The following is a 24,355-nucleotide window of genomic DNA, read 5'->3' as shown; positions in this document are numbered from 1 at the left end:
CATAGCAGCGGCACTAGTTGTAGTAACAGCAGCACTATTAGTCATAATAGTAGCAGCAGTAGCAGTAGCAGCACTAGTAGTAGCAGCAGCACTAGTCGTCTTAGTAGTAGCAGCAGAACTAGTAGTAGTATCACTAGTAGTAGCAGCAGAACTAGCAGTAGCAGCAGTAGTAGTAGTAACAGCAGCACTAGGAGTAACAGCAGCACTAGTAGTAACAGCAGCACTAGTAGTAACAGCAGAACTAGCAGTAGTAGCAACAGTAGTCGTGGTAATAGTAGCGGCAGCACTAGTAGTATTAACAGCAGCACTAGTAGTAGTAGTAGTAGTAGTAGTAGTAACAGCAGCAGCAGTAGTAGTAGTAGTAACAGCAGCAGTAGTAGTAGTAACAGCAGCACTAGTCGTCGTAGTAGTAACAGCAGAACTAGCAGTAGCAGCACTAGTAGTAACAGCAGAACTAGCAGTAGCAGCACTAGTAGTAGCAGCAGCACTAGTAGTAGTAGTAGTAGTAGTAGTAGTAGTAGTAACAGCAGCACTAGCAGCAGTAGCAACAGTAGTCGTGGTAATAGTAGCGGCAGCACTAGTAGTATTAGTAGTAACAGCAGCACTAGTAGTAGTAGTAGTAGTAGTAGTAGTAGTAACAGCAGCACTAGTAGTAGTAACAGCAGCACTAGTAGCAGTAGTAGTAACAGCAGCACTAGTAGCAACAGTAGTCGTGGTAATAGTAGCGGCAGCATTATTAGTAGTAGTAGTAACAGCAGCAGTAGTAGTAGTAGTAGTAACAGCAGCACCAGTCGTCGTAGTAGTAACAGCAGAACTAGCAGTAGCAGCACTAGTAGTAGCAGCAGCACTAGTAGTACTAGTAGTAGTAGTAGTAACAGCAGCACTAGCAGCAGTAGCAACAGTAGTCGTGGTAATAGTAGCGGCAGCACTAGTAGTATTAGTAGTAACAGCAGCACTAGTAGTAGTAGTAGTAGTAACAGCAGCACTAGTAGTAGTAACAGCAGCACTAGTAGCAATAGTAGTAACAGCAGCACTAGTAGCAACAGTAGTCGTGGTAATAGTAGCGGCAGCATTAGTAGTAGTAGTAGTAGTAGTAGTAGTAGTAGTAACAGCAGGACTAGTAGTCATAATAGTAGCAGCAGTAGGAGCAGTAGCAGCACTAGTCGTAGTAGTAGCAGCAGCACTAGTAGTAGTAGCACTAGTAGTAGTAGCAGTATTAACAGCAGCACTAGTAGCAGTAACAGCAGCACTAGTAGCAGTAACAGCAGCACTAGTAGCAGTAACAGCAGCACTAGTAGCAGTAACAGCAGCACTAGTAGCAGTAACAGCAGCACTAGTAGCAGTAACAGCAGCACTAGTAGCAGTAGTCAGTGGTAGCAGCAGCACTAGCCCAATAGTAGTAGCACTAGTAGCAGCAGCACTAGTAGTAGTAGTAGCAGCACTAGTAGTAGTAGTAGCAGCACTAGTAGTAGTAGTAGCAGCACTAGTAGTAGTAGCAGCAGCATCAGCACTAGTAGCAGCACTAGTAGCAGCACTAGTAGCAGCACTAGTAGCAGCACTAGTAGCAGCACTAGTAGCAGCACTAGTAGCAGCACTAGTAGCAGCACTAGTAGCAGCACTAGTAGCAGCACTAGTAGCAGCACTAGTAGCAGCAGCACCTGTAGCTCAGTTGGTAGAGCATGGTGTTTGCAACGCCAGGGTTGTGGGTTCGATTCCCACGGGGGGCCAGCACAGGAAAAAAAACAAATGTATGAAATGTATGCATTCACTACTGTAAGTCGCTCCGGATAAGAGCGTCTGCTAAATGACAAAAATGTAAAAATGTAAATGTAACACTAGTCATAGTAGTAGTAGTAGTAGTAGTAGCAGCAGCACTAGTCATTGTAGTAGTAGTAGTAGTAGTAGCACTAGTCATTGTAGTAGTAGTAGTAGTAGTAGCACTAGTCATTGTAGTAGTAGCAGCAGCAGCACTAGTCGTAGTAGTAGTAGAAACAGCAGCAGTAGTAGTAGCACTAGTAGTAGAAACAGCAGCACTAGTAGAAGCACTAGTAGTAGAAACAGCAGCACTAGTAGTAGTAGCACTAGTAGTAGAAACAGCAGCACTAGTAGTAGTAGCACTAGTAGTAGAAACAGCAGCACTAGTAGTAGTAGCACTAGTCATAGTAGTAGAAACAGCAGCACTAGTAGTAGAAACAGCAGCACTAGTAGTAGAAACAGCAGCACTAGTAGTAGAAACAGCAGCACTAGTAGTAGAAACAGCAGCACTAGTAGTAGAAACAGCAGCACTAGTAGTAGTAGTAGTAGTAGTAGTAGAAACAGCAGCACTAGTAGTAGAAACAGCAGCACTAGTAGCAGCAGGAGTAGCAGTAGTCGTAGTAAACTCAGCAGCACTAGCAGTCATAGCAGCAGCACTAGCAGTCATAGCAGCAGCACTAGTTGTATACAAACGATTAGTTCACAATCTCACTGGATTATTGAAGAATACTCATTCACGGAGTATAAAACATTTTTACTGTGGACAGTTAACGTTAGACCACGAACATCCACTAACACAAAAAGAGCTCCTTATTCTCTAGCTGTCAGTGTGGTGCCAGCAGGAGTCGTGAACAAACCTTTAACCAAGATCATCCTTTAAGTAGTAGTAGTGGGGGGTATGACTCATTCATGGCCATGCCAGCTTCCCGGCAGCGTGGGCAGATGCCTGCTCCCTCACATAAACAAGCAACACAGGCAGACAGGCACGCAGACAGACACGCAGACAGACACACTATACTGCCAGTCCTGCCAACACCCCATTATACCAACGCAGTTAGGCCTACATAAAATCTATCTGCACCATGTAAGGCTCAGAACAAAAGAAATCCCCCAAAACTCCCTACAACAACAACATAGTCATGACGTAATTTGTGTAGGCCTAACTAATGCACACAGCATCTCATATCAAACACACCCTTCGCTGGTATTAAACAGAGGAAACATCACCCTTTATAATCACTGTCTGGTATGGATGATACTTCCTTTATCCCCCGGGATAAGAGGCATCATCATGGCTTCGTATTCAGCACAGGGTCCTGACAAAGTGATTAGCTCCACCTCTGTTTCCCTGACAACGGCACTCTCAACCAACCCAATCGCTTGGAATTCTACAGCACAATGGATTACCTGCTGAACACCTACACTTAGAAAAGCACCCCCAACACACACCACACCCACACATCCTGAGAGATGTGCTGCCTGCCTGCCAAAAACCTGATCCACCATGCCAAGAGCCTCCTTCTGACACATAGGGCCAGATCCAATTCCTCCAGTAGACAGAGGGAAAGAGACAGTGAGAGACAGAAAGAGAGAGTTGAGAGAGGCCCTTGTCAGGCCACATGCCCCACAGAGCAGAGGATGCGTTTCCTTGTGGGAAACAACAGTTACCCAGAACACACACAATATGTCTCACATATTGCACTAGTACAATAAGAGGACAAGTAGGAGGCCAATACGTTGCAATAAACTTTAGTGAACTAACAGAAAACATTTACATAAAAATACATATAGGAGCAGATAAGCATTGTACATCAGGAGGCACAACTGCAAAGTGTTTCGACAACTAGTCTTCCAATAAGAGAAGAACAAGCAGAAGTTCTTCTTTGTGGGCAGACTGTGCAGGGTAGACAAACACTGGCGCTGCCATGGCAACGCAACCCCAACAATGCCAGGCAGCCTTGTGTTGTTATTCTATCTGGCCAGGGGTGAGTTGCCACAGGAAATCAATCTGGTGTGGGTCTTTAAAGGGTGGTACGCAGAGACTGTATCCCTACATGCACTCTGAGGTCTACAAACAGTTCAATTCAGATGTAGGCCTACAGTAAATAAAAGCGGGGAAGGGCTGTTTTAAAGTCCACTTTAAACATCCGGAAAGCAAATAAAGATAGCTTAGGTAGGGATTGAACTAAAAGCCTTTGAGGTTTGTGGCGCTGTATGGTTCAGTTGGTAGAGCATGGTTGTAAAGCATTTCTCTACAACCGCAATAACATCTGCTAAATATGTGTAAGAGACCAATAAAATGTGATTTTTATTCTATTGGGAGTTCAATACCCGGTGCCACCCATACATAAAATGTATACACACGACTACATGTCGCTTTGGGAAAAAGTACTAAATGGATTATTATAAATTAAAAAAGAAGCGTGCATGGACTCCATTCTCGTCGGCCATCTTGTCTTGTGAGGATAGCGGCCTGTGTAGACTACGGGGAAACATGGAAGAGGCATCGGCCAATCAGACGGAGTGACCAGAACTAACCGTTTTTACAATCTGACACCAACATAAAATGAGTCAGCAATAAATGTGTTGAGACAAAACAGTTACTAAAGCAACTGCAGGCCTCAGGCTAATAAAACAAATTAATATGAGAGCATTATCAAGCACAGAGGTTCATAATAACAATAAAAATTAAGGACAATTGAACTGGTCTGTGAAATGTCCATTGTACTAACTAGTCTTTCCTAATGTTGTAACTTGAGCCCGAGTCACTAAGGGTTGTGAACATAAAAAATGGCCCCTCCCTAACAAAAACCTGTTCCTGTGTAACCTCTGGGGCAGAGCTGAACTACTCGGGCGTCACACTGTATTTGTTTGGCCTTTACTATAGGAGCGCTGTCTCCGCTATGCTGGCTGTGTGACTGAGCAACAGAGTGCCATATCAAGTGCCAACACTACTCAAACGTATTCATTCGACACCAAAACATTAGACAACGGACAGGGGTAAAAAAAAGACAAACAGGGAGGGCCAACCTGGACTGCAAAACGTTTTGCTACGGTGTTCCCTAATGAATATGTCCCAAGAAAAAAAAACATCCTGACATGGAGGCACGACCTGAACTTGTCCAATAAGAACGCACATTTTCTGTTTCAAAACATTTCCGTACATTGTGCTCTTCAGAACACAGCCCTGTTGTAAGCCATATGGCAGAAATTCCCTTCGTCTTTGGCCGTTGGTCAACCATGGGGGCGTGCTGGCCAGTTCCTCACACCCAAATTATATATATATATATATTTTTTTTTTATCTCCATTGAGTCTCTCGATTCACAGGGAACGGGAGGCCTGGCACCTCTATGCATGTTTTTTGGCTGTGGCGCTGGTCTCAACTTGAAAACCTGACAAAGCCTGCAGCGCTGGTCCAACGGCCCTCTGGCAGATGAGGTCTTTTCTTGGATCCCTCACCACACAAACGCACTAGGGTGGCACCCTTAACAGGACACGGTGTGCCAACTACCAAGTTTACTTCCAATTTGAACAGCACTCTAAATCTCTCCCTACTTGACGATATGGCCAAAATATGTTTTTTTCTCATTTTTGACAGAATTGCATTATTTTACAGTATTTTGTGTTTCTGAATAATCAAATTCCTAATTACGTTGTATGAGTAGTGCATGACCTTAGCCCATTTAACGACTTTGTTGCCATTCCTTCTCAATGTTGGTTTTATACTCAACCAAATTAAAACAAAACGGAGAGTAAACTAGTCAAATGCGCAGAACTTCACTTAATTTAGCACTGTATCAAAATATTGTTAGATGTTATTTTGTAACGATACACGTATCCTTACCGAACCGTTCGGTCCGCGCTGAGGGCCCCAATAAACAAACATAAAAACATAAGACCTATGGGCAACGCTGCGCTACATGACTAGAGTAAATCTTAACTGAAAAAATGTCAGGCTATTCCATTAAAACTAGAGCCTGTGTGTACGTTGTAATCAAAATTATAATCTTAATTGGCGTATTTCAAACTGTGCTTTTGCGAGGCACAGCCAGGAACTAGTTATGTATGATGTCAATAAACCACAAGGATTCTCCATCGTTTAAATCTCCAGTTTGGGAACATTTTGGTTTCCCAGTTTATTACAACGGCAATGGACAGAAATAGTATGTCACCACTGCTCAACGAGAATATCATATACAGCTGCCAACACCTCCAAACATGTTGACACATTTACCCCGACATCACCCCAGTATCCCCACCACCGGAGAAGGACTAAAACGCAAAAAAACAACGTCGTCGTCTCCCCTTTGCATGCAAGCAGCCCTTCGCTGCTGATTCTGAACGGACCAAAGAAATTACAAGAGCAATATGTATATTTATAGACGTGGAAATGCGCCCATTCTCAGTGGGTGAGAATAGGGGGTTTCAGCATCTCGTGCAAGTGCCCGAGCCACGTTACGAACTTCGCCCGCTCGTACCCGTTTCAGCAAACAGGTAGTTCTCGCTCTCTATAAGCAAGCTAAAGCCCAAGTTGTCAATGTATTGGCCAATGCACCCAGTGTTGCGTTTAATTACAGATTGATGGACCTCCAGGGTTACAGAGCGCTCACAGAGTTTCTAAACTATGAGGTGTAACATTGCGAGACTTCCGGGAACGCTTGCAAAACTGACCAAACAGAACTGGCCGGGGTTTGAGAAGTGAACAATTATTCCTTAGTTGTTAACTTAATAAAAATCTAAAAGGCACAAGCTAGATTCGAGCCCATGTTTAAAGTAGTTGAACATGTTATTACTCCAACCTCGTGAAAGTGACAAACTGAAATATTTTCATGTTCGTCATAAACAACTTCATATCGAAGGAGTGCTTTTGATTTGACATTCTGCACATGTGCAGTTCGGCGCGTTGGAACCGAGGTTTCTCCGCACGAGTTTAGCTAGCCAACATTGCCAACAAGTGTGATCGGGGATTTCTATTGGAGAAGCAGTTTTAATCTTCATACTGTACGGTCTTTGGAGAGCTACTTCACAGTGACATGCCATTACATTACCCCGGACTGTGAAAGACACGGCCTCTTTATGAAAGTCACACAAGTGCGCATATTTGTATCTTTGTAAGAAAATATTATAGCATAGACCTACCTATACAATGTCAGCCTTACATATTGATTTCACAAACATATTTCACTGTTGTTTTCATTTAAGAAAATACAAAGGGTTGTTATTCCTGATGGTGCTCTCATCAGGCATTATGTGACTCATGATCATTTATGGAATACCAACACTTTGTATTTTCATAAATGAAGCACATAATTACTCAACACTAAAATAAAGTGCAATATGCGTGTGAAATCAATATGTAAACATGGCTATTAAATAAACAAAAATTAACTACAGTAACTGTTCGCATTTCATTTTCCTGCTATACCAAAACCGCAATACGTATCGAACCATGGGTTTGGTGAATCATTACACCCCTAACCGTATTTTAAAATCCATACCGGTATGTACGATATATCCCCCTTCCCAGCACTCTTATAAAGTTTATGATATTACCTTGTCAACTTCTAAGCAAGATCTACACAAATCAAGGGAATAAGCAGTAGGGGCAAAAAGCCTTATCTATAGGGTTATAGTGGTTCCTTCTTCAGCATGATCTGTAGAGTGGAACACCCCTAACTCCATCCCCCACCCACGGTTAGTGATCTCATTCCTGTCACACAAAACACCATGGATGCTAGATCTTGTGGGGGGGAAGGATGGGGGCTTGTGTGTCGTCATGGACAGCAGACAGCCTTGTCTCAATTATTCCAGCAGATCAGAGCCCCCGTCATGCAGCTCCATTCAGTGAGACTGGGGACCAGCTTGTCTGAGGAGAATTTCAATGGCAGTGAGTGACACATATACAGTTGAAGTCGGAAGTTTACATACACCTTAGCCAATTACATTTAAACTCAGTTTTTCACAATTCCTGACATTTAATCCTAGTAAAAATTCCCTGTCTTCGGTCAGTTAGGATCACCACTTTATTTTAAGAATGTGAAATGTCAGAATAATAGTAGAGAGATTTATTTCAGCTTTGTTTTCCTTTCATCACGTTCCCAGTGGGTCAGAAGTTTACATACACTCAATTAGTGTTTGGTAACATTGCCTTTAAATGGTTTAACTTGGGTCAAACGTTTTGGGTAGCCTTCCACAATAAGTTGGGTGAATTTTGGCCCATTCCTCCTGACAGCTAAGTTAGAGTTGAAACTCTACACAATTTAGTAAGCCATCTCCTTCCCATTTACAGTGCTATAATCAAACAATACTTCTGAGCGAACACAAACAGGATTCAGCAATATCTCCAGGGAGTCAAATAGACGCCCTCAGAGCAATACAGTGTGTCAACAACCTAGTAGTAGATGGCAGAACACTGATGGCTTCTTTAGGGACGACGAAATACTGCATCTTCAAATAATATTTTTGCAGGAATCTCCTTGCGAATGATTTTGCCAAAGATTGTATCTCCGCCGGCCTAATATCCAGAGAGAGGGCAAAGCAATTCAATTCATATAAACTTGAGGCTCATTCCAGTTCACACACCAAATATTGCTCTGACAATTAATTCAAACCTACATTCTTTAAAGACAAGAACAATGTGTTTGTCTCATCCCCATAACATCGGGATATAGATTGATTGAATATCCTTCAAACTACTTTCATATACAAGATACAACAGCATATTACATATAGCCTGCCCTAAACACATGGTAAGAGCCTGCTTTCGTCAATCTGGTGACAGCTTGGACTAACACCCCCATAGTGCAGGACCCATGTCTCCCTCAAGTGCCACTCCATGTTATAGTCTGCCTAGAGCTAGTGGCAAAGCAGCGGCCCTGCCACCTGTCATCACAGAGTGGTGTCTGTCTGCGCCACAGAGCCGGGACAAGGTTGCAACAAAACTCCCATTTGAAAGGAAAGAACAACATTAAAACCAGGTCTTCCGGTCTGGAGGAGGAAAGCAGGCTTTTAATGGGGTCAATTCAAGTGGTGAAAAACCCTTTGCCTGATTGGATTCGGATGGAATCCCCCCCCACACACCCACACAAAAATGAGGTCAAATAGTGACTTCAGTGATCTGTCTTGTCTACACTTGACACTTACATGTGACTTCTGCTCTCAGAATACAAAGCTCACATTGAAAAAGACAGGTCTAGGTGCACAAAAGTTTCTTTGTGGTCTGATTGTGTTCAGAACTGGCTGACCACTTCAGGTGGTGGTCAGGGATTCATTGTGTGCGGATTTCTCCTCAGTCTGGACACAATTAGGCTACCGAAAGCGCATACAGTGGCCGATGTCATCAGCACTCCTCCAAAAGTCTGCCGAAAACATGTTTTTGGGACCGAGAGGCACCTTTCCATTATAACGTTGAAGGAAATCCATTCCTAGTGTGTGAGGAACGTGTTTGCTGGCCTCAAATGCTAGCCAGCTAGCTAATATTTAGAAAGATATATATTTTTTTGGGGGGGGGGGCTAGAGTTCTGCTAACCCGTTTGCAATCCCTTTAACGTTGCTTGCTAGCTAGCTACAGAGGTTAGCTGGCTAGTTAGCTACTGCCATCAGTTGTGATTGTCGTGTTACCATATTTTGCCTATTACACTGTTAATAGGACGCATACTGGCATTTGATATAGCGCGGGAAAAGGGAATCCGGACACACTGTGGACACGTTCGTACGTTCACCTACTCTGCATCTCACAAAGACACAGCGGCTGGAACCAAAAATCATCAGACAAAAAGGACAGATTTCCACCAGTCTAATGTCCATTGCTTGTGTTTCTTGACCCAAGCATGTCTCTTCTTATTGATGTCCTTTAGTAGTGGTTTGTAGTGGTTTCTTTGCAGCAATTTCAACCACGAAGGCCTGATTCAGTCTCCTCTGAACAGTTGATGTTGAGATGTGTCTGTTACTTGAACTCTGTGAAGCATTTATTTGGGCTGCAATTTCTGAGGCAGGTAACTCTAAAATGAACTTATTCTCTGCAGCAGAGGTAACTCGGTCTTCCTTTCCTGTGGGGGTCCTCATGAGAGCCAGTTTCATCATAGCGTTTGATAGTTTTTGCGACTACACTTGAAGTTCTTGACATTTTCCGGATTGACTCACCTTCATGTCTTAAAGTAATGGACTGTTCTTTCTCTTTGCTTATTTGAGCTGTTCTTGCCATAATATGGACTTGGTCTTTTACCAAACAGGGCTATCTTCTGTATACCTCCACTACCTTGTCACAACACAACTGATTGGCTCAAAATGCATTAAGGAGGAAAGAAAGTCAACAAATTAACAAGGCCCACCTGTTAATTGAAATGCAATACAGGTGACTACCTCATGAAGCTGGTTGAGAGAATGCCAAGAGTATGCAAAGCTGTTATCAAGGCAAAGGATGGCTACTTCGAATCTAAAATATATGTTGGTTTGTTTAACACTTTTTTGGTTACTACATGATTCCATATGTGTTATTTCATTGTTTTGATGTCTTCAATACTATTCTACAATGTAGAAAAAAGTAAAAATAAATAAAAACCCTGGAATGAGTAGGTGTGTCCAAACTTTTGACTGGTGCTGTAGGTGTAGATGCATGACACATTTGGAACACTAAAGCTGCATGAACTGTCAAGTCTAGACACGGCCTTTGATAACAGGCAGCAATCGGCCCAAAATTCCACCGATGCGCAGGTAAAGCGGAAAACATCGAATAGCTTATTGAAAATGTTTGCCAGAGGCAATAAGCCTCATTTGCAATTTGCAGCAAAAAGGGAAAACAAATCTGGCTACGTAGATGGAGAAAATAATGCAGCCATCCAGCAGAATGGGAAAACAAGAAGCTGAGTGAAAACCCACATGACTGGGAAAAAGAGTAATTAAAACCTACTCCATGGGCACCACCTGTTTTTCAGTGCCAGCAACATGTTGACTCAACTCTGATTCAACTCCTGATGTTTCTTCCCTGCTCTGGGTAACCAAGTGCAGTCCGACGTCAAGACTAATACATTACACACGGTTCCCAAAACTCAGTCCTGCACGTTTTGTTTTTTGCCCAAGCACTGCGAAGTTGGTTCAAACAATCAAATCTTGATGAGAAGTTGGTGATTTGAATCACTTAAAATAAGGGCTGTGTTTCGTGTAGGCTTAGCCTGGCGTGATGATTTGATAACCATGTAAATCATTAGGACAAGGTGACTTATCAATATATTCCCAGCAAGCGCCTGCACGTCATCTCTAGCTGACACCTTCGCTAACAGGTATTGTGACGGTTTAAAACTTGCACAAGACAGATCAGAATTGTCCATTTAAGACATTTTGCCAATTTATTCATTACAACATTTATCTAACATTAGATCGTTAATCCAGAGATTCTTTCCTTTGCTTCGATTCGGCAGTCTCATCCAGATCATCACGGCATTTGTAGTTCTTTATGATTGCCACCTGAGCAGCTAATTAGCATTTCATTTTGGAGGGGGTAAATACAGGCAAATATATTGATACAAGTCACCTTGTCCTAGAGAGATTTACATGGTTTTCAAAACGTCACACCAGGGTAAGCCTACACGAAAACACAGCCCTTATTTGAAGTGTTTCTAAAATCCCCTATGGGAAAAATGAATGGTGGAAAAACAATTGGAACCATTTCCCTGTTTGACCGCTAGATTTTATGGGCATTATGACTCATACTGTGGTACTCTATGATAATGTCATATTCCTAAGTCTTCCAGGTCCTAGTGATTATCCAATTTCACGTCGGAGCATCATCTGAGTTCAACAGACAAGCAGAGTATACACAACATTTGAGAAATAGAGTGGCAGAACAATCAATTATATGCACGACAAGCTGTAAACTTCCCTTGCGCCAATTCTATGAAAAGCTGTGTCAAAAGCTGAGTTTTTCCAAGGTAATTTCATGATGCATCTCATGCAGGCATAAGAGCACAATAACACATCAGCACAAAAAAATACAAATATGTTTTGTCACATACCAGACAGTTGCAGGGAAATGTGTTGCTTTACAGAGTCAGCCATAGTAGTAGGGCGCCCCGGTGCAAATTAGGGTCAAGCGCCTTGCACAAGGGCACGTTAACAGATTTTTCACCTTGTCGGCTCAGGTATTCGAACCAGAAACCTTCCGGTTACTGGCCCAACACTCTAACCGCTAGGATACACGCCACCCACAATTTCAATACAATAGGCTACATTACAGTGCATAGATACAGTTGAAGTCAGAAGTTTACATACATTTAAACTCAGTGTCACAATTCCTGACATTTAATCCTAGTAAAAACACCCTGTCTTTGGTCAGTTAGGATCACCACTTTATTTTAAGAATGTGAAATGTCAGAATAATAGTAGAGAGAATGATTTATTTCAGCTTTTATTTCTTTCATCACATTCCCAGTAGGTCAGAAGTTTACATACACTCAATTAGTATTTGGTAGCATTACCTTTAAAATTGTTTAACTTGGGTCAAACGTTTTGGGTCACCTTCCACAATAAGTTGGGTGAATTTTGGCCCATTCCTCCTGACAGAGCTGGTGTAACTGAGTCAGTTTGTAGGCCTCCTTCCTCACACAAGCTTTTTCTGTACTGCCCAAAAATGTTCTATAAGATTGAGGTCAGGGCTTTGTGATGGCCACTCCAATACTTTGACTTTGTTGTCCTTAAGCCATTTTGCCACAACTTTGGAAGTATGCTTGGGGTCAACATCCATTTGGAAGACCCATTTGCAACCAAGCTTTAACTTCCTGACGGATGTCTTGAGATGTTGCTTCAATATATCCACATAATTTCCCTTCCTCATGATGCCATCTATTTTGTGAAGTACACCAGTCCCACCTGCAGCAAAGCACCCCCACAACATGATGCTGCCACCCCCGTGCTTCACGGTTGGGATGGTGTTCTTCAGCTTGCAAGCACCCCCCTTTTTCCTCTAAACATAACAATGGTCATTATGGCCAAACAGTTCTATTTTTGTTTCATCAGACCAGAGGACATTTCTTCTAAAAGTACGATCATTGTCCCCATGTGAAGTTGTAAACTGTAGTCTGGAATTTTTTATGGCGGTTTTGGAGAAGTGGCTTCTTCCTTGCTGAGCGGCCTTTCAGTTTATGTCGATATAAGACTTGTTTTACAGTGGATATAGATACTTTTGTACCCGTTTCCTCCAGCATCTTCACAAGGTCCTTTGCTGTTGTTCTGGGATTGATTTGCACTTTTCGCACCAAAGTACGTTCATCTCTAGGAGACAGAATGAGTCACCTTCCTGAGCGGTATGACGGCTGCGTGGTCCCATGGTGTTTATACTTGCGTACTATTGTTTGTACAGATGAACGTGGTACCTTCGGGCATTTGGAAATTGCGCCCAAGGATGAACTAGACTTGTGGAGGTCTACAATGTTTTTTTCTGAGGTCTTGGCTGATTTCTTTTGATTTTCCCATGATGTCAAGCAAAGAGGCACTGAGTTTGAAGGTAGGCCTTGAAATACATCCACAGGTACACCTCCAATTGACTCAAATTATGTCAATTAGCCTTTCTGTAATTTTCCAAGCTGTTTAAAAGGCACAGTCAATTTAGTGTATGTAAACTTCTGACCCACTGGAATTGTGATACAGTGAAGTATAAATCAAATAATCTGTCTGTAAACAATTGTTGGAAAAATTACTTGTGTCATGCACAAACTAGATGTCCTAACCGACTTGCCAAAATTATAGTTTGTAGTTAGAGGCAAAAGGACTAACACCGACATGGGGTTGGTTCACTGACTGTATGAGGTTATGAGGGTCATTTTGAATGACACCAGTGTGTTTACAGTGCCTTCAGAAAGATCACACCCCCCTTGACTTTTTCCCCATTTTGTTGTGTTACATCCTGAATTTACCATGGATTCAAATCAGATTTTTAGTCACTGGCCTACACACAATACCCCATAATGTCAAAGTGGAATTTAATTAATTAAACATTAAAAGCTGAAATGTCTTGAATTAATAAGTATTCTACCCCTTTGTTATGGCAAGCCTAAATACATTCAGGAATAAAAATTTGCTTAACAAGTCACAATAATTTGCATGGATTCCCTTTGTGTGCAATACATGTTGGACAGGATGTTTTATTGACTACCTCCTCTTTGTACCCAACACATAATTGTAAGGTCCCTCAGTCCAGCAGTGAATTTCAAACAAAGATCTAACCCCAAAGACCTGGGAGGTTTTCAAATGCCTCGCAAAGAAGGGCACTTATTGGTGTAGCTGGGTAAAACATTTTTTTTAATTTTTTTAAATAAGCTGACATTGAATATCCCTTTGAGCATGGTGACGTTATTAATTACACTTTGGATGGTGTATCAATACACCCAGTCACTACAAAGATGGAGGCGTCCTTCCTAACTCAGTTGCCGCAGAGGAAGTAAACTGCTCAGGAATTTCACCATGAGGCCAATGGTGACTTTAAAACAGAGTTTAAATGGCTGTGATAGGAGAAAACTGAGGATGGATCAACAACATTGTAGTTACTCTACAATACTAACCCAATTGACAGAGTGAAAAGGAAGACTGTACAAAATAAATACAATATTCCAAAAACATGCATCCTGTTTGCAACAAGGCACTAAAGTAATACTGCAAAAAGTGTGGCAAAGCAATTAGCACTTTGTATTCAGGACAAACTTGTTTGGGGCAAATCCAATACAACACATTACGGAGTACCACTGTCCATATTTCCAAGTATAGTGGTGGCTGCATCATGTTATGGGTATGCTTGTAATTGTTAAGGACTGGGGAGTTTTTCAGGATAAAAAAGGAATGCTACGCACAGACATAATCCTAGAGGAAAACCTGGTTCAAAAATCAGCTTTCCACCAGACACTGGGAAATTAATTTACCTTTCAGCAGGACAATAACGTAAAACAAGGCCAAATCTACACTGGAGTTGTTACACAGAAGACAGTGAATGTTCCTGAGTGGTCAAGTTACAGTTTTGACATAAGACTACTTGAAAATCTATGGCAAAACCTAAAAATTGTTGTCTACCAATTATCAACAACCAATATGACAGAGCTTTTAGAATTTTGAAGAGAGTAATGGGAAAATGTCACACAATACAGGTGTGGCAAGCTCTACGAGGCTTATCCAGAAAGACTCACATCTGTAAATCACTGCCAAAATGTGCTTATACAAAGTACTGACTCAGTGGTGTGAACACTTGTGTAAATTAGATATTTCTGTATTTCATTTTCAATACATTTGAAAAAAAATCTAAAAACATGTGTTTTCACTTGGTCATTATGGGGTATTTGTGTGTAGATGAGAATATATATATATTTATTTATCCATTTTGAATTCCGGCTGTAACAACAAAATGTGGAGTACGTCAAGGAGTATGAATACTTTCTGAAGGCACTGTAACTACTAAAGTCGGGACAATACCAGTATTGCAATATTGTTTTCCATGGCAAAAAATGAAAACTAAGCAGACCAAACTCTTAGGTCCTTTAAAACCCTCCTGTATGTAAAATATAGTCTACTATAACTTGGAAAATAAATAACTCTGGTTGACAACAATGATGTACGTAGAACACTGTCGCTAAAGAGTCTTGAAGAGAGAGATGTCAATACAACCAGACAAAATGTTCACTCGTCTTTTTACCCCTCTTTTCACTCAGTCAGCAACTAAAAGCAGGTTCTCTGTGTCAGTGTTCCATTCTAAGACGGCTTTGTTACCATCTGAAAGTCGAGCACTATGAAATATAGTACTGTTGCGTTGGTGTTTAAAATGCACTTAATGTCAAAGAATTCGTACCGCCTACATATTCAACAAAAGACATGCTTTACATACAAGCCTGATAAAATGTTTGCACTTCGAGGCGTGACGTTGTCTTCTGCCCATGAGAGCAGTGTTGGCTGTAGGAGATACAGAATAAATACAAGGCTAACAAACCCTCTTGATCATCTGTGTGACATTTTTATTTAACCTTTATTTTAACTAGGCAAGTCAGTTAAGAACAAATTCTTATTTACAATGACGGCCTAGGAACAGTGGGTTAACTGCCTTGTTCAGGGGCAGAACGACAGATTTGTACCTTGTCAGCTCGGCGATTCGATCCACCAACCTTTCAGTTACTGGCCCAATGCTCTAACCACTAGGCTACCTGCTTACGATGACTATAAGCAAGAAACCGAGAGAGAACGAGTTTCCAAAAGGCTAAAATATACTTGAAAAAGGCTTAATTACAATATTTATAATTGAAAAGCTCTGGTGCCATTATAATACCTTGGGGTACTCATTAACAGGTGAAATGCAGCGGGTTAGAATCAGACAGGAAGCTGAGGAGTGAAAGAAAGCTCAGCTGAAACGTCAAGACTCACTGCCTCCTTCCTCAAGCGTGACGGGCGGCCAGACAAAAAGCATTGTTTCCACAGGGAAGTGGAGGGAGAGGGGAAACACTCACTGCCCTAACTAACTACACTGACAGACATAAAGCACCCAGATCCATTGAAAGTTCAGAACAAAAAGATTGCAGAGACATCCGAGTCAGAGGAAATGAATAGGTCACCTGAGAAGACACCAAAGAATGGATTCTTTCAATGATCCTTTGCAAAGTTGGACGAGTAGGCCTATCTCCATTTATAAACGACTTCCTGACTGTGTGTGATGTGCACGTCTTATTTAGAAAACTGGAGGCATGTGCTAGTGTCAATACTGCACTGTGGCTTCAGGTGAATTGAGGCCTATTATGTCTATAGAAACATAAGCATTGGGATGGAAAATCTTCAAACTAAGAATAGGACTAAATTAAAATAGAGTATTTGGAAAACAAGGCCATTTTAAAAAGTTAAAAGGCAAAACATAAAGCGTTGTTGTGAGCACTAGAATACCAATTAATTCTAACTCTACTTGGCCAAACTAAATTCCCTCATATGAACTATTGCTGTAACTCAATTAAGAGACTGAAGCCATATTCAGATTCTCCTCTGCTTCACACAGAACGAACCACAATATCACTTTCCTCTGTGGCACATCTGAGACGCACCTAAACAGCATGGACCTAAACAGCATGGACCTAAACAGCATGGACCTAAACAGCATGCGGAAGTGAAGCATATAAATGGTATTATTCATTTTTCGCAGGAGAAAGGCCTACCTAAGTACATTCTGTACAAATTAATTATTACTTTTTCAACATTGTATTTGTCAGAGGATGGGCAGTGCCATTGAGGCCGGCTCCATTTCTTCTACGAGTTGGTAAACAAACTGTAAGACGGTGTACTGCCCCCTGGAGTGTGTTTTATGAACAGGTACCAAAGCCACGGTTGGCAATTTACTGCCACATGCAGTTAGGGAATGTTTGCTCACGAGTATAATTCATTGGCTGAACACTCCTGATGACCTGGATGGAATTATGTGATCCTTTATCCATCGGAAGTCCCACCCAATTGACTACTAGAAAAATGGTAAAAGTTCTCAATGGCGTTGCCCATGCTAAAACAGGCTTTTTGGCACTAGAGTCCTCTATCTATCTCTATGTTTGAGCCCTGTTCGTTGTTGTTCCCTTGCCAGACTGCTTCCTTATTTTCCCCTGGCACCTGACACAGATCTCCTGGCACCTAGTTGAAATATCTAATTTACCTACAGTATCAGTCAAAAGTTTGGACACAGCTACATCATGAAGCTGGTTGAGAGAATGCCAAGAGTGTGCAAAGCTGTCATCAAGGCAAAGGGTGGCTACTTTGAAGAATGTCACATATAAAATATATTTTGATTAGTTTAACACTTTTTTGCTTACTACATAATTCCATGTGTGTTATTTCATAGTTCTGATGTCTTCACTTATTTCTACAATGTAGAAAATAGTAAAAATAAAGAAAAACCCTTGAATGAGTAGGTGTGTCCAAACGTTTGACTGGTACTGTATGCATGAAGACACACCCAACTGAGGCCATGACCCAGTTAGTCATGGCATAACATTGAATGTGTCAAAACTTACTCCAATACTCAGTCACAAGTTCTGCACAACAGACACACTAGTAAGTACTATGGCACCACTTGCTAGAGAGCAGCATTCATTCATTCCAACACTAGCGGGTTGGCCTGAAACAATATTCAAGATAGAAATATGAATAGATTGGAATTCATTGTTTCCCATGCACAGAGACAAGTCCGATTATGTTCCTCCTCATGAGAGTATAGGCTTATTTTAGGGAATACTGTGCCACAAACTGCATTGCTAGTAAAATGCCTGAGCTGACACACACCCAAAAATGTTTGTAGAGGTGCTGACTAACAAAGAGTAAACTGTAGAAAAGTAAAGTCACTTCATATATGGTCCCAGAAATTTCATGTGTTAATAATTTAACATTAAAAAAAAAAAAAAAAAATCAACATTTCAGCAATGCAGCACCAATTAACCCATTAAATTTGGTAGCATATAGAGCAGGGATGGGCAACTGGCGGTCCGGACTGCAACCCCCGAATCAATTTTCCCCCTTATATAATAGCAAAATCTCTCTGCCCATGGAATAGTGTAAAATTGTAGCAAACTTGCTTTAAAACTGCAACATTTTCTCTACACCCATGGCAAAATGTGTAAAATTGCAGGAAATTAACTCTAAAACAAAATTACACTTAGTGCCCCAGAAGGCTAGGGCCTGCTCTGACTGCATGAGTGGGTATGGATGTGGGTACGCAGACCCGCGAGCCACTGTGGCCCCTCATAATGAGTTCAGATTTCTTTTGTGGCCCCCACCTGCATCAAAGTTGCCCATCCCTGATTTAGAGGGTGAGACTTTCTTTTAGCACAAAACGGATTGCTACCCTAATGGAAACCAAAATGTGGCTACAGTACCTGCGGGGAAATACCATTCTTTTCCCTGCTGGGACTAATGCTGTAGAGGACTGGCACAGAGATGCCATCAAATCAAGCTTTACTTATAGAGCACATTTTAGACATGAATGCAACGCAATGTTCTTCACACAAAAAAAAAAAACTATTAAAAAAAAAACTATGAAAATAAAAACTGATGTACTACAAAACACAAAAGGATAAAAAATAAAAACAGAAAGACTAAAAACACACCCTTATGAAAAGCAAAGCTAGAAAGGTGTCTCAAGATCTCTTAAATATGTCCACAGTTTTGGCCCTTAGGTTGCCATGGCAGACACACATGGAGGCCAGCATAGAGGTGGGGAGGAAGGAATGACACATTCTGTTTGTCACTGCAGCGCCTCAGTTGCTTGATGGCAATCAGTCAAGTTCTGAGCAACAGATACTGTATGTGAGCACCTTGGCTTACAGGAACCTGTAGGCTACAGAGCGTCATAGACACTTAATTCTTACTCAACTTAGTCAGGGTCACACGAATGCAGACGGACATTGCAAATTCAGTATCAAAAGTCCACTCAGGCTTAGCCTAAACTGAGGTCCACGCTTTGAATGACATGTAGTAGAGAACTGTTATGGAATTACTAGGCTACCACAAGTGCTCTCTCTGCATGTTTCTTTTTTTAGGTCCATTACCACATGAAAAGTATATTTTCCAGTGGAGAATGGCATTTGTGAGAAACAACAAGTACATTTTCTAGTTTAAAAAAAAAAGAGAAAAAAAAGCAGTTATAGTATGAGTGGTGGTTGTTTCATTTGATAGTACACTATTGGACTTGATCTTAAGACTTTTAGCTGGGAAAGTGAGACAATGGTTTAGCCTGACAATAGACTACCTGAGTGTTGACACACCCAGGGCCTAGAGGAGAACCCATCTCTCAACAGTATAAGGGGGCCTAGAGGGGGCGGGGGAAGTATTACGTTCCAACTGTTGCATCGTAGCCTATGGCTTTATTATACAAGTAGGTCAACATTTGATCACTGAAAACAAAGAATTTCATTCTCAATAAGAGATGTCTATGTTACGCAGTAAAAAAAAGTTTTTAAATCACGCAGACACCGGGCTCTAGCAATACATTCACGCAAAGATTGCAATTTAAATGTTTGAAACATTGCATATCGTTAAACTGCATCATAAAGTCACACTTTATTAATAATTATTAATAATAATACAAACTTGCTTAGCTCCCTAACCAGAATAGAGGCAGGCAGTGCTGTAATACTTACCAGCTGTTTACAACACTACAAGATACAATTTTGACATGTAGACAACTTGCAGCTTTCACCCGCTCGAGTTATTCCGATCCAGTTTTAGATTACAAAACCACCACTGAAGGCACAAAGTGAGCGCACTTCGATAATCCTTCGACACTTTGTCACACTTGTTCGCTGAGGTATAGCGTGTTCACGACACTCTTATCGGTAGCTATCGGTGCAAGCAGTCGCCATGTTTGCGTTTGGTCAGACACTTTTTACACGGCTGCATGAGACAGAATGAAACCGCCCAGAGGATAGTGACTGGCACTCAGATGACAAACCCTCTCCGCCTTTCTTAAACCGCCTCTTAAAGCCAGTTTATGCTTTATCTGAAAATGTGGTCGGAGGCTTCGTATGGCGGGTGTGACGCAATTGCGGAGCCACCAGCGGCCAAATCAAGCTGTGTACCGCAACGCCATGCGCCTATGAAATTGTGTAACAATGCGGAGGGTTCCGTACAGCTGCATTGACATGATTGGTTGACGCTAGGTGGGGGCGGGAGGTCCTGTACAAACACAAACTCACTAACTTCCTTGACAACTTCCTTCACAACAGCTATTCTCTGCTCCACGACGCGCAAAAAGTATGTTTGCTTTGATTTCTGCGGAGGCGCATTTACTGTATGGTCACTGCAGATGTCGGCTTGACCATGTAAAGCCTATGCCCCTACCCCCATGTGAAATGTAATGCATGATGTCTTGACACCAGAATATTGTAGGCTGCAAATTCAACAGGTGTTATAGAGTGCTATAGTATTTGACTTTTTTTTCATTTAGTGACAATATATTTTATCTACAAGCTCCATTAGTCAGTTTGGGTGTTATATAGCCAATACTAGGTCTACTGCATAAATATATATATATTTTTTTTTAAATCAAGTAGGCCCATATTTCATGTATTGAAAAGTCCAATGAGAATGAATCCAAAAATAATCCAATGACCATTCTGGATAACGTATAGTTTCCTATGGCTAAATGTTCTTACTGATGAGACCCTTAAACCTTTAAGAAGCTGAAATATTTCACTTTTATACATTCCCCAATCGCTAGAAAAATGGGACCGAATTATACTGAACAGACATATAAACAGAACACGTAAAGTGTTGGTCCCATGTTTCATGAGCTGAAATAAGAGATCCAGAAATGTTCCATACGCACAAAAAACAAATTTCTCTCAAATTTTGGACACAAATTTGTTTATATCCCTGTTAGTGAGCATTTCTCCTTTGCGAAGATAATCATCCAATTGACAGGGGGCATATTAAGAAGCTGATTAAACAACATGATCATTACACAGGTGCACCTTGTGCTGGAGACAATAAAATGCCACTCTAAAATGTGCAGTTGTCATCAAATACTGTCACAGATGTCTCAAGTTGACAGAGCGTGCAATTGGCATGCTGACTGCAGTAATGTCCACCGGAGCTATTGGCAGAGAATTTAATGTTAATTTCTCTAACATAAGCCGTCGTTTTAGAGAATTTGGCAGTACCTCCAACTGGAAGCTCATCTGCTTGGTCGTCGTCCTCGCCAGGGTCTTGACCTGACTGCAGTTCTGCCATGCAACTGAATTCAGTGGGCAAATGCTCACCCAATGGTGAAAAAAGTATCCAATTGTCATACTAAAACTAAAGATACCTCAACAGAAAATGAAAACTGAAAGTTATCCAGTAAAATACTTTTTGATTTTACTCAAGTAGTATTTGGTTTTAAGTGTATGTAAATGCTAAAATACACTGCTCAAAAAAATAAAGGGAACACTAAAATAACACATCCTAGATCTGAATGAATGAAATAATCTTATTAAATACTTTTTTCTTTACATAGTTGAATGTGCTGACAACAAAATCACACAAAAATAATCAATGAAAATCCAATTTATCAACCCATGGAGGTCTGGATTTGGAGTCACACTCAAAATTAAAGTGGAAAACCACACTACAGGCTGATCCAACTTTGATGTAATGTCCTTAAAACAAGTCAAAATGAGGCTCAGTAGTGTGTGTGGCCTCCACGTGCCTGTATGACCTCCCTACAACGCCTGGGCATGCTCCTGATGAGGTGGCGGATGGTCTCCTGAGGGATCTCCTCCCAGACCTGGACTAAAGCATTCACCAACTCCTGGACAGTCTGTGGTGCAACGTGGCGTTGGTGGATGGAGTGAGACATGATGTCCCAGATGTGCTCAATTGGATTCAGGTCTGGGGAACGGGCGGGCCAGTCCATAGCATCAATGCCTTCCTCTTGCAGGAACTGCTGACACACTCCAGCCACATGAGGTCTAGCATTGTCTTGCATTAGGAGGAACCCAGGGCCAACCGCACCACCATTTGGACTCACAAGGGGTCTGAGGATCTCATCTCGGTACCTAATGGCAGTCAGGCTACCTCTGGCGAGCACATGGAGGGCTGTGTGGCCCCCCAAAGAAATGCCACCCCACACCATGACTGACCCACCGCCAAACCGGTCATGCTGGAGGATGTTGCAGACAGCAGAATGTTCTCCATGGCGTCTCCAGACTGTCACGTGCTCAGTGTGAACCTGCTTTCATCTGTGAAGAGCACAGGGCGCCAGTGGTGAATTTGCCAATCTTGGTGTTCTCTGGCAAATGCCAAACGTCCTGCACGGTGTTGGGCTGTAAGCACAACCCCCACCTGTGGACGTCGGGCCCTCATACCACCCTCATGGAGTCTGTTTCTGACCGTTTGAGCAGACACATGCACATTTGTGGCCTGCTGGAGGTCATTTTGCAGGGCTCTGGCAGTGCTCCTCCTGCTCTTCCTTGCACAAAGGCGGAGGTAGCGGTCCTGCTGCTGGGTTGTTGCCCTCCTTTTGGCCTCCTCCACGTCTCCTGGTAGCGCCTCCATGCTCTGGACACTACGCTGACAGACACAGCAAACCTTCTTGCCACAGCTCGCATTGATGTGCCATCCTGGATGAGCTGCACTACCTGAGCCACTTGTGTGGGTTGTAGACTCCGTCTCATGCTACCACTAGAGTGAAAGCACCGCCAGCATTCAAAAGTGACCAAAACATCAGCCAGGAAGCATAGGAACTGAGAAGTGGTCTGTGCAGAACCACTCCTTTATTGGGGGTGTCTTGCTAATTGCCTATAATTTCCACCTGTTGTCTATTCCATTTGCACAACAGCATGTGAAATTTATTGTCAATCAGTGTTGCTTCCTAAGTGGAGAGTTTGATTTCACAGAAGTGTGATTGACTTGGAGTTACATTGTGTTGTTTAAGTGTTCCCTTTATTTTTTTGAACAGTATATATTTAAGTGTCAAAAAATTAATTTCTAATTCCTTATACACTGAACAAAAATATAAACGCAACATGCAACAATTTCAAAGATTTTACTGAGTACAGTTCATATAAGGAAATCAGTCAATTAAAATAAATTCATTAGGCCCTAATCTATGGATTTCACTTGACTGGGAATACAGATATGCATCTCTTGTTGAACAAGACTTGTTCACAGATACCTCAACAACAACAAAGTAAGGGCGTGGATCAGAAAACCAGTCCATATCTAGTGTGACCACTACTTGCCTCATGCAGCAGGATACATCTCCTTTGCATAGTGTTGATCAGGCTGTTGATTGTAGCCGGTGGAATGTTGTCCCACTCCTCTTCAATGGCTGTGCGAAGTTGCTGTTAAATTGGCAGGAACTGCAACACGCTGTTGTACCCGTCAACCCAGAGCATCCCAAACATGCGCAATGGGTGACATGTCTGGTGAGTATGCAGGCCAAGGAAAAACTGGGATATCTTCAGCTTTCAAGAATTGTGTACAGATCCTTGCGACACTGGGCCTCAGGATCTCTATAAAATGCAATTGCGTTCGTTGTCCGTAGCTTATGCCTGCCCGTATCCCCACTGCTACCATGGGGCACTATGTTGACATCTTTAACATCAGCAAATCGCTCGCCCACACCATCTGCCCGATACAGTTGAAACCGGGATTAATCTGTAAACACACTTCTCCATCGAAGGTGAGCATTTGCCCACTAAAGTCAGTTATGACACGGAACTGTAGTCAGGTCAAGACCCTGGTGAGGACGACTAGCACACAGATGAGTTTTCCTGAAACAGCTTCAGACAGTTTGTGCCAGAATTCTTCAGTTGTGCAAACCCACAGTTTCATCACGTGTCCAGGTTGCTGGTCTCAGACGATCCCGCAGGTGAAGAAGCCGGACGTGGAGGTCCTGGGCTGGTGTAGTTACATGTGGTCTGTGGTTGTGAGGCCGATTGGACGTACTGCCAAATTCTCTAAAACGACATTGGAGGAGGCTTAAGATAGAGAAATTAACATTAAATTCTCTGGCAACAGTTCTGGTGGACATTCCTGCAGTCAGCACGCCAATGGCACATCTGTGGCATTGTGTTGTGTGACAAAACTGCACATTTTAGAGTGGCCTTTTATTGTCCACAGCACAAG

The 24,355-nt window shown here is 42.0% G+C and overlaps 1 protein-coding gene across 2 annotated transcripts in view; it reads right to left on the bottom strand.

Annotated features, from left to right (window-relative positions):
* LOC106608644 (DENN domain-containing protein 4C) overlaps window positions 1–20,327 on the bottom strand; it is a 61,804-nt gene extending 41,477 nt beyond the window's left edge. For both annotated transcript variants that reach the window (XM_045721593.1, XM_045721594.1), the window contains exon 1: window positions 19,885–20,327. The gene's annotated coding sequence lies outside the window, so the exon portion shown is untranslated. The remainder of the gene's footprint in view (window positions 1–19,884) is intronic.
* Window positions 20,328–24,355: the final 4,028 nt, after the last annotated feature.

The sequence above is a fragment of the Salmo salar genome, chromosome ssa07, assembly GCF_905237065.1.
Source record: "Salmo salar chromosome ssa07, Ssal_v3.1, whole genome shotgun sequence".
NCBI classification, from domain to species: Eukaryota; Metazoa; Chordata; class Actinopteri; order Salmoniformes; family Salmonidae; genus Salmo; species Salmo salar.
Note: the sequence above shows the minus strand (reverse complement) of the source record. Positions and strands in the feature narration are given on the sequence as shown.